The sequence below is a fragment of the Excalfactoria chinensis genome, chromosome 5, assembly GCF_039878825.1.
Source record: "Excalfactoria chinensis isolate bCotChi1 chromosome 5, bCotChi1.hap2, whole genome shotgun sequence".
In the NCBI taxonomy this organism is placed as follows: Eukaryota; Metazoa; Chordata; class Aves; order Galliformes; family Phasianidae; genus Excalfactoria; species Excalfactoria chinensis.
Genome location: NC_092829.1, coordinates 12919664 through 12935486, shown reverse-complemented (window position 1 = coordinate 12935486; position 15823 = coordinate 12919664). Strand labels below are relative to the sequence as shown.

Below are 15823 nucleotides of genomic sequence, written 5' to 3'. Positions count from 1 at the left end.
GACCTGAACAGGCTGGAGAGCTGGGCAGTAAGAAACCAGATGAGGTTTAACAAAAGCAAGTGTAGAGACTTGCACCTAGGAAGAAATAATTGCATACACCAGTACAGGCTGGGGGAAGACGTGCTGGAGAGGAGCTCTGCTGAGAGGGACCTGGGTGTCCTGGTGGACGACAGGTTGGCCATGAGCCAGCAGTGTGTCCTTGCAGCCAAAAAGGCCAATGGTATCCTGGGGTGCATTAAAAAGAGCGTAGCCAGCAGGTCGAGGGAGGTGATCCTCCCCCTCTACTCTGCCCTGGTGAGGCCTCATCTGGAATACTGTGTCCAGTTCTGGGCTCCCCAGTACAAAAATGACAGGGATCTCTTGGAAAGAATCCAGCAGAGGGCCGCAAAGATGGTGAAGGGCCTGGAGCATCTCCCCTACGAGGAGAGACTTAGGGAACTGGGTCTGTTTAGCCTTGAGAAAAGAAGGCTGAGAGGGGACTTGATCCAGGTTTATAAATACCTGAGGGGGGTTGGACGTGATGATCTCTAGAGGTCCCTTCTAACCCCTACAATTCTGTGATTCCGTGATTCTTAATTGATCATGCATACTTTTTTTGGAGAAAAAATAAATAAATAAATAAATAAAATAAATAATTAAAAAAAAAAAATTAATACCCCTAAGCAGATCTCCCTTCTTGGAGGCAGAAGACAATAGCTCAGCCATGAGAAGCTTTGCTATTATAACTGATTCAGACATAAGAACCACTCACACAAACTTTTCCTCTTGCAATTGCCTAAAATCTGTTTTCAATAGATTAGTCTTTTCCACATTGTTGCACAGTGAACATTAATAAAAATAGGAGATGAAACAGGAAAACAAAGCAACTAATGTACAGGAAGTCAGTCTCTAATGAGCATCCTAACTGTGGTACTGAAATAATATAGTGGGGCTGGACGTGTAAGTGCAGGAAAAATGTATAGTATGATTTGAGGGAAAATGTGGAAAATAGATTTACAGTTATCTGCACTTTTACAAGTAGTTAAGAATGAACCTTAAGTTAAACTTCAGTGGATCTACATGTTAATTTAGGGCACCCTAGAAGGTTACTTACATTCATGTAAATGAGGACACCTACCTTCCCCCCCCCCCAAAAAAAAAAAAAAAAGAAAAAGAAAAAAATAAGAAGTACTGAATAAGAACTTGATCTAACTTCAAATCAGCCAGAATAACAAATAATATGTTAAGAAAACCTTTTGTTATCTTAAGCCCTATCACCTGAGTTAATAACGATCACTCGTAAGTAAAATGTGCTGCTATTTTACCATTAAAATACATTGTAAATACTAAACTGATCTTATTAACTTCAAATTTTAAAGGTGAAATATTCTACTCAACTTTTTCCACAGTAATTTTGATTCAAAGAAACTTGGAACTGTTTCAAGAGCTGTTCAAGACACAGATTCATTTCAGATGTGCCCATCCCAGATCTGCTGTCACTGATAGCAATATCTTGTTTGTTCAAACACACGGTTATCTTCTCTCCCAAATGTTTTGCAATAACTCGTATCAATGAACTTATCCTTAGATAGAGCAAGCACACTGCACACATTTGATTTGCATGCCTTTGGCTTTAGTCAGCAGGGAAGTTCACAACTGGGCAAAGTTAACAAGGTTTCTGCATCAGCTTTCTACACCAGCTGTACAGACATACAAACTGCTCAGTCATGTAATGAACCACTCAAATTCTCAGCCATGTGTTTCCAATCAAAGAAATCACTGATCTGGTTTTGCTCAATCTCTGGAGCTCAACTGCAGCAGTTCCATCTGTGATCAACAGGCAGCTTGGATATCCTTGCAGGATAAACAGGACAGACCTATTGCTCATCACCATCTTCACTAACTCAAAGTAATCTACCTATTTTTAGTCAAAGACTGAGAATGAGAAATACTGGATTTTTATTTTTATTTTTTTTTACTTAATCTCAGAGCTTTGTGAAGACATTTTTTGATTCATCATTCACTGTGTTCTTGCTTATTATTTAGTTTTCAAACAGAAACTAAAAGCTCTTTATATACAGAACTAAAGCATATGCATATGAGGAGTAGACTTAATGAAGGGTTGAGGTACAAAATGATGATAGCATTGTAATTATAATTTTCTTTCACTCAGAATTTGCAAACACACTTGGGAAAGTTTGAATGCCTGCCTCTGCCAAGGGACAACAAGAAACTCTAATTGCAATTCACTGTCTGCAAGGCATGAAAATGATTGTGGTTCTTCACTCTCACTTTGGAAAGTTAGAAACTCATTCCCCCACATTCAGATTTCAGACTTGAACTTCTGGTGACCAGTTAGTGCTTTGTAGAAAAAGGAGGCCAGCTGCTATTCCCTGAAAGCCTACTGTTCCCAGTACATCAGAACAGCAGTACCAAATTAAAGTTTGAAGAGTGCTGAAATCCTTTATTCACATACACAAGCTACTCTAATGCTCTCTCTGGATTTCAAGAGAAGGTTATATCATTGATATAGACATAAGTGATATAAATGAAACAACAGAAGCAAGCTCTTTCAGTCTTTCTCACTCAAAAACTTGTCTTCAAGTCATCTTCATCCACCTCTGATGCTTTTCTGACAAGTATAACAAGGAAGTCAACAGATGTCACTACTCTTAGAGGAAAATACTAGGCAAATGTTCCCCACAAGTAGTCCTGGCCTAGTAAACAACACAGCATAACAAGGCCATATGCAGGCAAGCCAGCACAATAAATGCAGTAAGGATGGGAAGCTGCAGCATCTCTGTTGGGTCAGCAAATACAGATTCAGCTTAGGTCTCCTCAGCTTTACTCTAGAATTACCAGTAGACCAAAAGAGCTTTGGACGTTGAGAGCAGAAGCCTTATTTCCCCTTCAAACTCTTAAGTCTGAAGTTAGATCAGGTTCTAAAAGCCCAATCCTGTATCTAATCCACACAGATTGCTGAGATATTTCTGCCCATATATACACACACACTTGTGCATATATGAACAACCTATTTTTAAGTACATTTGCTACAATCCCCACTAAATTATGAATTTTCCAGTGATAATTCATACTTCCCAGCAAAACACAGATTCTGACTGCCAGAATTTCAGAGTAATAGTTGTAGAATCTTCTTACAGCTTGACAGTAAGTACTTTCATAAGTCAGTAAATCCAGTTGAGATTTGTTCCAAAGCAGCATTTACAAGTTGTCATTACATTTTCATGTCATCCTATTGATTAAAGAAAACTCAAGAGCTTCTTCTGATCTACTTGCAACAAGACACATGATAGCAGAACATTCTGCACTGGTTGAAATAAACTACATCAAGCTATTCTATGTATAATTCATATAGCTTCTACAGTGCAGACCTACACATAGAATCACCCAGGTTGGAAAAGACCTTGAAGATCATCAAGTCCAACCACAGCCTAACCAGTACCCTAACTCTAACAACCCTCTACTAAATCATATCCCTAAGTACCACATCCAAACAGCTTTTAAACGCATCCAGGGATGGCGATTCAACCACCTCCCTGGGGAGCCTATTCTAGTGCCTAACTACCCTTTCTGTAAAGAAGTTCTTCCTAATATCCAACCTAAACTTGCCCTGGCACAACTTGAGGTCATTTCCCCTCGTCCTGTCACATGTACTCATCTGTCCCTTACATCCTTCCAAGATAGTCACAATTAGCTGAGACTTAAAGGGCGGTTGCTGACCGGATAGAGGACAGGATCTCTATAGCTCAACAGACCAGAAAAACCTCCCTCTTATTAATGCTGCTAGAGTGACTTAGTGACTTAGCTGCAACTACAAAGTACAACCTTCAAGTCTTTACTGAGAATGTGGTGGCAATACCAGCCTCCTTTCCCATACCTGCTGCCCTCCACATTAGTCAAGGGGACAACAAATACTCTTTGGATGGATCAGGCAGGAAATTAAAATAACACATGAATGTTTTTGTCAGACTAGTCAACTGGAGCTATCTTCCCAAAGCAACTTGACCAGAACTCTGTACACACAAATGCACCTCAGCAGCTACAGGCAGAAACACCTCTAGCAGAGAAAAGAACAAGCAGGAGGAGTTTTGAGTGAGTCAGTGAGAAATGCTGTTAAATGTCAGACCTCAGCCTCAGGGCATCCCTGCTTCTGTCAGGAAAATCTGAATTCAGGATATGGCCATCACAAGATTTGGAGCAGAATTCAGTCTGTGTCTTCTGCCTGGTAAGGGATTTTGCTTTAAAACAGCCCCCCTGAGCATATTCTACTTTTTGTTCTCATGACATGCATGGACTCAGGCATTAAGCGCTAATTTGGAAAAATCCAAGATTTGATTACCTCCATTGGTTCATGGCTAAAATTATGACAATATAAAGCAAGGTACTTTAGGTCTTTTGTATTCCTTAAATCAACAAAACGGACAGCAGTTGAAGGAAGTTATTACACACAAGATAATTAAATCCACCTCCAAACACCATTCACTTGACCTATCACTTGCCTTTCTGTCCTTATTTTACCAAGCAGCCTCTGTCTACGCACCTGTCAACAAAAAGCAGAAAAACTTGCATACTTGGCTACAAGAAAAATAAAGCTGAGCTTGTTTTACATTAATATCTTATTCAGTATTATTTAAGACAATAAAGAAGGTATTTGCTTTAATAAAAGACATAAAAGGAGGCTCTAACTTCAGTTTAGATTCAGCACTGGATTGTCATCACTACAGATCATTCAGCCTTAAATTGAACTAGTTTAATATCCTGAAACCTCGCGGAAACCAAGAGAATTATTTTTCTCCCTCTCCAGGAAGGATTTCAGGCATCCCACTGGTACTCCACATTCTTGCAGGAGCTGTTCAGTGGCCTAGAATTGAATAATACAAGTACTCTTGCTTATACAAACAGCTTACTGTCTATCACTCAACTTCACCATGGTATTAACAATAGAAATGTGAAAAAATAGTTGTGAAGACTGGAAGAACAGAAATAACTAATTTAGTGCAAGCTAACTGGAAGAGAGAATAAACTAATAAGATTAATTGGGTAAATTAATTCAGTCACTCAGTTTCAAGAAAGAAGACAATCATCTCAAATATGCAAACCCCCACAGAGAACATCACTGAAGTGAACTGCCCAGGGAGACTGAAGTGCCACCAGCAGAAACTATTAAAGCTGATCTAGTCAATATGCTTCAGTGGAAGAGCAACAGCTCAAAAAATGTGCATGATAGCTACTTTCTCTGAACATTTCTGCTCACTGAGTTCAAATGAAGGTCAGGGAAGCTGCTTTCCATTCCTCCAGACTCACTCACGTTCAAATAACTTTTCAAAGCATGCAAAGGATTTGATATATACATGCACCTGCAATTGCATGACCACATCTGGGTTCAGCTAACAATTTGTTATAGCAGTGCTTTCCTTCATACATCAGTTTGATAGAGGGGAGAGAAGCATCATTCTGGAATACACAGATATTGACCTGCATTCTATTCATTAATGTTATTTTTTAGGCATTATTTGTCACCCACTAATTAGTATCCAAAAGCAGAAGGATAAGTGAACAATGCCCAACCTGAAGTTACTGCTACAAATCCTTCAGCTGAAATGCTGCCACCTTTTTAACATCTCAATCACTGCAGATGCCTAGTAGAAACATGTATGTTTCACATTCATTGTTGAATGCAGCCTACAGCCTCCATGTTTGTAAACTAGTTTTCTGTCCCTTATATATCACTTCCCAAAGATGACTGTACAGGCTACAAACTGTTAATGCATATTCAGATTTTCTTTCTTCAGTTTATTCTCCCACATTCTCACAGAATACAAATGTAGACTAGAAAAAGAAGTCAGACCTCTAGTTCTGATTATAAAAAAAGGAAAAAATACATGCACACACAAACTGACTTCTTAAATAAGTGAAGAGAATACATCTGGGAAAGTGATACCTTTCAGGAAAGAGTGTCAGCGTTTTAAGATGTTGGCACTTGCAGAGATTTCCCTTACTCCTACTGAAAACACTGACAGCCTGTTTTACAACCACCATTCAGGTCCCCTACATAGCTTTAAAAAAAAAAACAAAAAACCAAAACCATCCAGGTGCCCCCCCATACACACTTTATATCTAAATGCCTGTTTCCTGCTGGTACAACAAGCTATACTTTATTTTTGCCTTACAAAGATGACAGGATTTGTATAGTTAGGGGAAATTATCATATTTTAATAATACCAAAAGATGCCTGAAAAAAAGAATATATTGCAGCCCTAGCTGTTGTCAGACCACATCTCTCAGTCACAGCTCCAGCTCTGCTAGAACAGACAGCAGCTAGAGTGAGAAATACAATACCTCACAATGATGTTATCCTCTTGAAAGAGGATACTGAGGAATTCACTTACAGTGCCTTTTAGTCTATATAACAGCAGTTCTGATCTATTGATTTATTTTTTGCTATAAGCCAACATTGAAATTTCCAGCAACTCAGACAATAAAACATGCTTTATTACTATTACTCTTAACGCCAGCATTTCTTAAGCTAGAAAAGGTATCATCCCTAAGCACTCTCTAGGATCAGCTCTAAACAGCTACAGGATGATCCTGATTTTGGGCCAAGTAGTCTATGCCCTCAACTGTTTTACAAAGCTCAGATAAAACCAGATGGCATTGTGGGGTCTGGATAGGAAGTCCAGAGATCACCTAGACAATCCTAACCCTAACCCTCCCCCACCCCTCTCAAATAGTGAGATACACCTGCCCACTACAGCAATTGCTTTCAATAAAAAAGGAGGGCACCAAGGCTTCACTTGCTTTTGGATTAGAAAGATTTTTCTGACATTCAGCCTAGATCTCCCTTGCTGCAATTTACATCCATGATTTATTGATAACCTAAAATAGGAAAACATCCCACATCTTTTTAAGCCTCCTTTACTTGCTTGAGGGCTAAGGCATCTCTCTTTTTTCTGACTGGGTTTGGTTGTTGATCCAACACCACCTCCCACTGAGCTACTGACTAAACACAAAAGGGAGTTTTATTCAGCCAGATCATGTTTTCATTGTTTGTCTGTAAACAAACAGAATGCAAAACACAGCCTGAATCTTTATAGTCAAAATACTGGACTGGACCACACTGCTGTTTACTATCTGCAAGATGCAATGGAGCAAAGTAAAATTAGCTCAACACCGTAAATTTTTTAAAATGTGGCCCTATTAAGAAAACCACACACCAAATCACAGACAAAGGAGATCTCATTGCCATGCAGAGGGTTTTTGCTTCCTGAGTCCTTCCTCCCTACCCCAACAAAGAAAGCTATCTCTCAACCGCAAATAAATCTAACCCCAAAAAAGGCTGAGAGGGCCAACAAGTAAATATAATGTTTTAGTTTGGACTGTGTTTTGCTGATACTACTCTTACAGAATTCCATGATAATGGATGATGGTGGAATGTCCTTGGTTTAGATTCATTAGAAAAAGAAAAATATTTACTCAAACAATATTTCCCTTATTAAGTACGAAGGTTTTTTCTCCCCTCCCCCTGGAGATACAAAATGCATTTCACCTACAAAAGAAGTAAAACTACCTCAGTATCCAGCCTATCTGATGATCCCACTGATTTCAATAAGCATTAGTTTCGTAGGTTACCAGTTAAAGTTATTGTCTAAGTTCTTAGGAAATATTAATTATAGCAACTAAAAATACAAATTTGTGAAATGCTGAAGTTTACACATATTAGCATGCAGAGACCGCAGTCATCATGCTTATTTCTAAGGACTTTTCTCATACAACAGCTAAAAATCTCAACTTCTGATCTCAGCAACAAGAGCAGGACATTATAACAATGAATCCTTTAAAAGCAAAACAAATAAGTTAACTGTTCTTCCCATTCTTATTCCTTGAGCTGTTAGCAAAATCAGTTTTGCAGTCTCCAGATCTTTCTGCAGTTCAGTCCATTGTCTTACACATCTTTCAGTCTGTGAATATTTTTCTTCATTGCAACTGACCATCAAGACAAGAAGACTTCCTAGCTTCATTAAAAGAGAGGGGAAAGATCAGAAAGAAATGGGTGAAATGCAGCAAAATTTAAAAGTTAAAATAATAATAATAACTAAAAATAAAGGTCACTTGATATTTTAAAAGCCCAGTTTTTTGCTTAGATGCTCAAATAGAAGGAAACATAACAAAAGAAAAGCTTGATTTTTAACTTAAGTGCATATCTTCCCAACAGGGGCTTGTATTCCTTCTTCAAATTCATTTCTGTTTTAAAAACTAATTTGGCAGAAACAGGGTGTCACTTCAGATTATACAGCACTACTACATTCCCTGCATATATAAGAACTCTCATCACAAAAAATCCAAAAATTTATTCCTGATTGTAAGGAATGCTAAGCCAAGAAAGATAAATATTTAAGACAGGACAAAGAGGCTGTAGCTACTTTTTTCAATGAAACCTGACTTATACTAACGCCCTTGAAAAAGTATGTACCACTCCACTTCCAAGTAGAAAAATGATGGCTTTTACCCTCATCAGAATTGTCAGCTCATCAGCACAGAAAAATCTGGGTAAAACAATTAATAATAATGGAACAGCTTTTTTTATTTTATTTTATTTTTATTTTTTAATTAATAATGATGTTCATCAGGATAAGATAACAGAAAACTGATCTTTCTAAACCAAGAGATCTGCTGGCAGAGGAGGGTGTTAACAAAGCAAGAAATCCAAAAGCAGAGTTCGTGAAGCTATTCAACATAATCTTGTGCAACATCATTATTAGCAGACTCAAATGGCACCAAAAATGAAAAATATATTGTGCAGTTGCTTAAAGTTGGCTGGCAGAAATCCAGTATTATTTGTAATGATAAATCTCTGTAGGGCATTTATACTTCTACTGATGTTTCTCATATACTTACAGGACACTGAGAGGGGAAAAGACCCTGTTGCTGATGTATCTGTGGAAAGGCATGAAAAGGGATATCTAGACTGTTGTGCTTTTTTTGTTGTTTTTTTTAAATATATTTTTCTTACAAACAGAGCCAGAATAAATTATTTTCGCTTATGGTGACCACAGGTTAAAAATAAAAAAGGAATAAAATTCTGTCTATATAATGGTAAAAGACTTGGGAGAGACTGTAAAATTAAGTCTTATTAGACAAATTCATCCCTTTTTAATGTATTATTATGAGATGACTAAGAAAAAAAGGGAAATATTAGAGCTCCTCTTCAGTAAGGGTAAGAAAGAGGTCTAGTTCTATTCCAAAGGTGGATTCTTGTCTACTTCTGACAGCAGATGGGGAAAACAACACATTGGAGAAGAGTTTGAAAAACACGAGTTCAGATACCGGGAAACTTAACATAAAGGTCCGTCCTTCTCAAATAAAAGACCAGAAATAACTGTACTACGGATAAAGATATCTACACAGAGAACAAAGCTTCAGAGAAGGTTTTTCCAGCATAGCAAACAAACTACAGTGCTTAGAATACACAAATATTCCAAATAAACAATAAGGAAGGTGAGCAGTCAGACATCAGAAAAACATCCCAAAGATTCTAGTAAATACTGTCATTTCTCCAATGGTCAGAATTTCTAAAAATGACAGAAGTCTGTTAAAAATATTCTGAAGGTCAGCTGGTCGAACATCAAAGCTCAATAAGACTGTGCAAGGACCTGTCAGGCTGCGTTTTAAATATTTCCAAATATGCAGAATTCCCAACAACAGACTGGAACTTTCCTTACCGTATTTTAGATCCTTTGATGCTCACCTTTGCTGTTTACTGTTAAGACGAGTTCCAGCTTTGTATTTTCTACCACCCACTACGCAGTTCAATATTGTCAGTATCTCCGCTCAACTTTCTCCAGGCTGGAAAAAACCCCACCTCTCTCAGCCTCTGCATGTACATCAGTTGCTTCAGCTTTCTGATAATTTCAGTGATTCTGCTTTGGAACCCTTTCAACCTGTCTGAGAGGGTAAAGCTGGGCTGAAGTAGAAACTTTACCCTAGAAGTAGCCTCAAAAATGCTAAGTAGAGAATAACTGCAACCCTTAAACTGCCAGCTATGCTCATACTAACTACCCAGTATGCCGCAAGATCTTTTCTTGCTTATCTCTCCAATTTAGTTACAAGAACTAGAAGATTGTATCAAAATCTCTGCTAAGTCAAGTTAAATAAGATCCACCACTTCTCTTTCCCCACTCAGCCTGCTGCCATTTCATAAGAGCAGGCAACCCAAATGATCAGAACTTACTTGCCTTTAGTACATCAACACCGATGGCTCCCAAGCACCCCTTCATGTTTCATGAGTTTCTATAAGGACTTCTTCCATAACATCTCCAGGATTAACATGAGGCTAAACTGCCTGAAGTCTCTGTTCCTGGCTTTGCCCTACTGCTGGGTGGGGAAAGTATACAAAAGCAACTAGTAGTTGTAGTTTATTTTGGGAAATTAATCAATGAGTAAAAGCCCCACGACACTATAAATAATCCATTAGTGGAAGGGCAAGAAACATATCTTTCATCTACAAGAGTAAACATAGAATATTTGGCAAATTACTTTTCCATGAACTGAGCACAGATCTCTATGTGGAAAAAGGAAACTGTCAAAAACATACCGTCTTGGTTTAGTTCCATGTGAACAATATGCCTTTGATGTCCTAACTCAGTTAGATCAGTCTTACCCTTAAACCAGCCCAGTCACGCAGAGGTTTGTAACAGAAATATTAAGGAATGACTGGAGTACAAATCTAAAGACATTACAAGAATCAACAGAGCAATAGTTTAAGAAGTCATGTCCAACAGGGCAAAATTAATAATCACAAACTGGTAAACACTGAAGAATGCACTGCTCATACCAAGTTCATGGCACAGATGATTCATTAGCTGAAGGCTCTGTTCTGGTAACAGAGCTATGACAAGTTAATAGCCTGGTATTGGTGCCGTTTCTCTTCCTGTTATTCAAATCAGAATACAGGCAACAGCCAGAAACACAGAACTTAGGGGTTGGAAGGAACCTCTGGGGATTACCTAGCCCAACTTCTCTGCTAACGCATGTTCCCTAAAGTAGGCAGCACCAGAAAATGCCCAGGTGGATCTGAACATCTCAAGAAAAAGGAGACTCCACAACCCCCATGGGCAGCTCACTTCAACCCTTAAAGTGAAGAATGAAGAAGTTTTTCCTCCTGTCTGTATGCAACTTCCTCTGTTTCAGTCTGCACCTATTACTCCTTGTTGCGTTGCTGTTCACACCACTGAAAAGAACCTGGCCCCATTCATTTAGCTCCTGCACTTTAGAGGTTTTATAAAAAGTGACAAGATGCCTTCCCAGTCTTCTCTAGGCTGATCTAGGTCTCTCAGCCTTTCCTCATAGGGGAGGTGCTCCAATGCCCCTCATGTTCTTTATGGCCCTCTGTTGGACTTTTTCTAAGTGATGTCAAAAAGACAGCAAAAATGAGAAGATAAGAAGCCAGGCATAGACCACATCTTCTGAAGGGTAAGATAAACAGAACTTTGGGATGAAAGATTATTCCACACTAACAATTGGTTGCCATGGCTATATAAATGCATGTTCAAAAACTAGATTGTTATCATCAGTCTGAGGGAAACTGGAAGATATAGCAGAGGCTCAGTAGCCAGAGTTCCACATCCTATATGTCACACAATCCCAGTCAGACTACTTGTACACACATACCTAGGTTTTCATGAATATGAAAGAATGGAGTTAACTAATCCAGGAAAAAGAACATTCTTCTCTTCCTTTATAATCTCACACAAAGCTTTGTTACAACTCAATAGTTTTCTGTCCTTTTCTGCATCTCGTCCAGAACGTAATCAACGCCTACAATGAAGGAAGCCAAACATTATCGCAGGGACTACTGCTTCACAATTAGAAACAATCGGCAGTTAGATAAAGCAGATGGAGTCACACTTATTGCTAGTTGTAGCAGAAACTAGTCACAGCCAGCCATTTGCCACAATAATAAGGTTACAATAGTTAAAACTCCTATGCTACCTGGAGCTATTACTCTTGTACTTAATTACTCTCATTATCAAGTCTTTGCTATCCATATCTTTAGCTTTGGTTTTACTGGATGATGGCAACCATATCTGTTTAACTGGTTTACTGGTTTGCAAATGCACATTGCCAGTACATCAAAAGAGACATGGCCAACAGGGTGAAGGAGGTGATTATCCCCTCTCTGCTTTGTTCTCATGAAACCCACCTGAAATACTGCACTCATCTCTGGGACTGACAAAGACCCATTGGAGCAGGTGAATCCATATCACAGATTGATGCATAGCAATGAAGAGAAGTTCAGAAGATTGGTGTGATCAAGAGACAAGATAGCATTAAGCTAATCCATTTGTCAACTTTCAGCATGACATTTGAGCCGCAGGAAAGGGGAAAAATACTTCCCTGCCAAGCAGTGTTTCCTCTACCTCCCAGCAAACACAAACATATTTCACTAATTAATTCCATGTATTCATAACAACTTGTGCTGGTGGAAAATACATTACCAGGAGTCTGGCAAAGCAATGCTAGAGGAAGACACACACAATGATGTACAAACCTAATGATGAAAGAACACCAAGAACCAATATAAGGGCACGTAGGAAGTTCTATAAAAAACAATAAACTGCCCAGTAACTTATCGCATACAATACAAATACATCAACTAAACCTTCTTTTCACATAAATTCAGTATGTGTGGATTGACCAAAAATCCATTAGCTTTTAAAATATAAGCAGGCCAACCAGCACAGCACCCCAGTAGAACCATAACAGTCTTTGTTTTGTCAGATTTTCACAGACAGCATATAATCACATGCACAGGACTTACTCCATGCTGCTGTTTAAGCTTATGGACAATAGCTTCTACTCATCAACTTCTTCAGGAAGGCAGGCTTCAAGCATGACAAAGAAAATAAATGCCAGGCATCATTGTAGGAATGGATCTACATAATGAGCATTTAACTGAGTTGCAAAATAAGGCATTAGACTTCCAGCTCCTTCTGAAGGCAATAATACCATCTTTATTAGTGCAGTCAAATTATGGTCCGTGTCAGAGAAGCAGATCCAAGAGTCTCATTTACAATGACGTTTCCTCTAATAGTTATGTCACACACAGGCTTAAAAAAAGAAAAAAAAAACCAACAAAACACCTCTGCTTCACACAGATGGACTCTGCCATCCCAATAGTACTACCTGCTACAACCCACATGGACAGAAAAGCAGGGACAGTTGCTTTCTTCATTCACTCTAATATCATTTGCTTGATATCATACAATGCAGTTTCAGACATCAGATATTCAGTTGAGAGTAGTTTTAGTGTTAAGATAACATCCCAGCATTCAAGTCCAATTATGAATTTCCGTAGAGCTACCTCTAGAGACCAGTTCTATTACTTCCAAAGAGAAATGCTGCCCTTCTCACAGAGCTGAAGAAGTATAGTTCTGACTGCATGATTTATGATACCACACATAACAAATCCAGTTTTCAGACAAAAGATTGAGTGTGTTTTTCCCTTATTTCCACAATAAAATATTGATGGAGAAACAATATTAATCTGTAGTCAACCTTCACCTTCTTAGGAGATTCTCAAACATAACTCCCTTACAAACACTCAGTAGCTGACACAGCTTCTAAATGCTGATAAGTAAATATCCTTTATGATACAGAAAAGACACAAAAATTCTTTGACTGCCTTTGGGAAAGAGCATTTCTACATGAACAAGGAAAATTAAGTTTTAAGATAAACATATTTTCTTTGAAATGTCAGAAATACATAAGAGACCAAAAGAAAAGAGTTCTTATTCCAGAAAAATGCAGCTGACCAAAAGGAGTAAATACATACAAAACAGCTTTCTGAACAGTGATCATACAAAAATCTCACTGTTGACAAAGAATGGTCCAGATACAATTTACCTTAGAGTATCAGAGTTAGCCAAGGAATATAACGCATGAACAAGACACTATAAAGAAGGTAGCTAAGTCTCCTCAGCCATGTGTTTTAGTCATCAAGTCTTGGGCAAAACAGGGAACTTTTACAGGAAGTAAACATACATACATAGCTGCAAGAAAAAGCTTATTCTAAGATCCTGACCTATGTGCACAGACAACATTTGATATCCACAGAAAGCAATGGAAGATCTGAGCATAGCCTCTCCCACCTGCCTGAAAAAGGATGCAAGTTGTTAAGGGATTCCTGCTCAAATACCAGTAACCAAAGCTGTAAATCCCAACCAGAAACAGAGAACTACTATTCTTCTCCAAACCCTGGGATACAAAGACAACCAAACTGCCAGCAGTATAGCCAGAGAGAGAGAAAAACATACTTAAAAGAGGTCAACAAACAGACAGTAAAGTCACTAAGCAAGACTCTCCCCAGAGAAAGCAATTGTAACATGCCTGAACAACAAATTAATTAATTTTTCTATTATATTCATTTACTCACCATTTGTTGTTTAAGCCAGTGAAGGGAATGCTCAGCTATCCTCTCCTCCAATTTCCTAGCAAAATCCTAACCAAACAGTAATGCTCACTTGTAACCAAACTCAAGCTGATTAAATCTTCCACAATTACAAGTTACGACTCTCAGCTGTGGTCTCTTGAAGCCATTCAGACAGTTACCCTCTGGAAAACAAGAAAATGGTGTGATAGGAAAGGAGAAAGTTTCATCATCTGTCTGAGTTCATGCTATTGCAGCTTTATGCTAAAATACTGAAGATTCCGTGTTTTAGCTTCTTAATAGCTACAGACAAAGCCCAGCTCACATTCTTATCACCTCCTCACACTCATGAACCATTCATGATTCTTCCCTTGCACAGCTTAGCCTCTCTAAAGCCCTTGAAAAGGGCAAGTGTATTTGTTTCCAGTTTCAGAAGTTAGTGCTGGTAGCCAAGTAGCTGCTGGCAGCAAATGCTTCAGCCTCATGAAGAGTAGAACTCCCCACATCTGCTCCTCAAAAGGCCACCTGCACTCTCCAGGTTTAGCAGAGTAGAACTCTGGGTTTCGTTACAATGCTACAAATGAGCTTGGCAAATCCTTCTTATGAACAAACAAAAGATTTTAAAAACAAAGCAGGAGTTTACTGTATTTCAGTTGCAAGATGAAGTTATGTTCAAGGAAAAACAAAAGAAGAAACTCTTAAATATGGTTCTAAAATGTTTTATTCGATACTAAAAAGTTAGGACTAAACAAGGAGTTCAGGATGAAAACCTTGAGACCTTGGAAGATTTGAGTTTGGGGATTTTCTGATAAGCTAAAACTACTGCAGGGCAAGGAGGGATGGAGCAGACGACATGGTTAATAAGAAAATATGAGTCAACTTTCAGCAGTAAATAAAGAAAAAATGTGTTATTTGTATTAGAACAGGTTCAGAAAAAGAAAAGGGAAATGACTGGAAATCAAAGCTTTTATTCCTGTTGGAAGAACTATGGGCAGTATTCGAAAACAATAGATGAAGGAGTGGAGAGTAGGGGCCAAATGCTTTGTCTGGTAGATAAAACTGATAACAAAATAGACCGCATAGGCTATAATTAGCTCTAAGTTTTTTCTTGAAACATTTACTTTCAGAATTAGTAATGTGTGTGAAACAGAGTGAGCAGGCTGGTCTCTGTTAATTTTTCCTCTGAATGAAGACGTATTCTTTGTGTGGAATGCTGCAGCCATGACTGTCATTTCAGCTTTCAGTTTAATTGCATAAATAGAAGAAAAACAGCTATGTCTCTAACAAATGTGGAAAAATCGGCTCTGCTGTTATCTCAAATTCAGAATAAAAGTCACTGTCAAAGGAAAAAGACTCTTTGGGTATAACTCTGTTTCCTACGGACATTTCTTCCAAAGT

At 38.4% G+C, this 15823-nt stretch overlaps 1 long non-coding RNA gene across 1 annotated transcript in view; it reads right to left on the bottom strand.

Moving 5' to 3' along the window:
- Positions 1 to 14495, bottom strand: part of LOC140252679 (uncharacterized) — a 54565-nt gene extending 40070 nt beyond the window's left edge. Inside the window, exon 1 of the long non-coding RNA XR_011903687.1 lies at positions 14432 to 14495. This is a non-coding gene — a long non-coding RNA (uncharacterized lncRNA). The remainder of the gene's footprint in view (positions 1 to 14431) is intronic.
- Positions 14496 to 15823: the final 1328 nt, after the last annotated feature.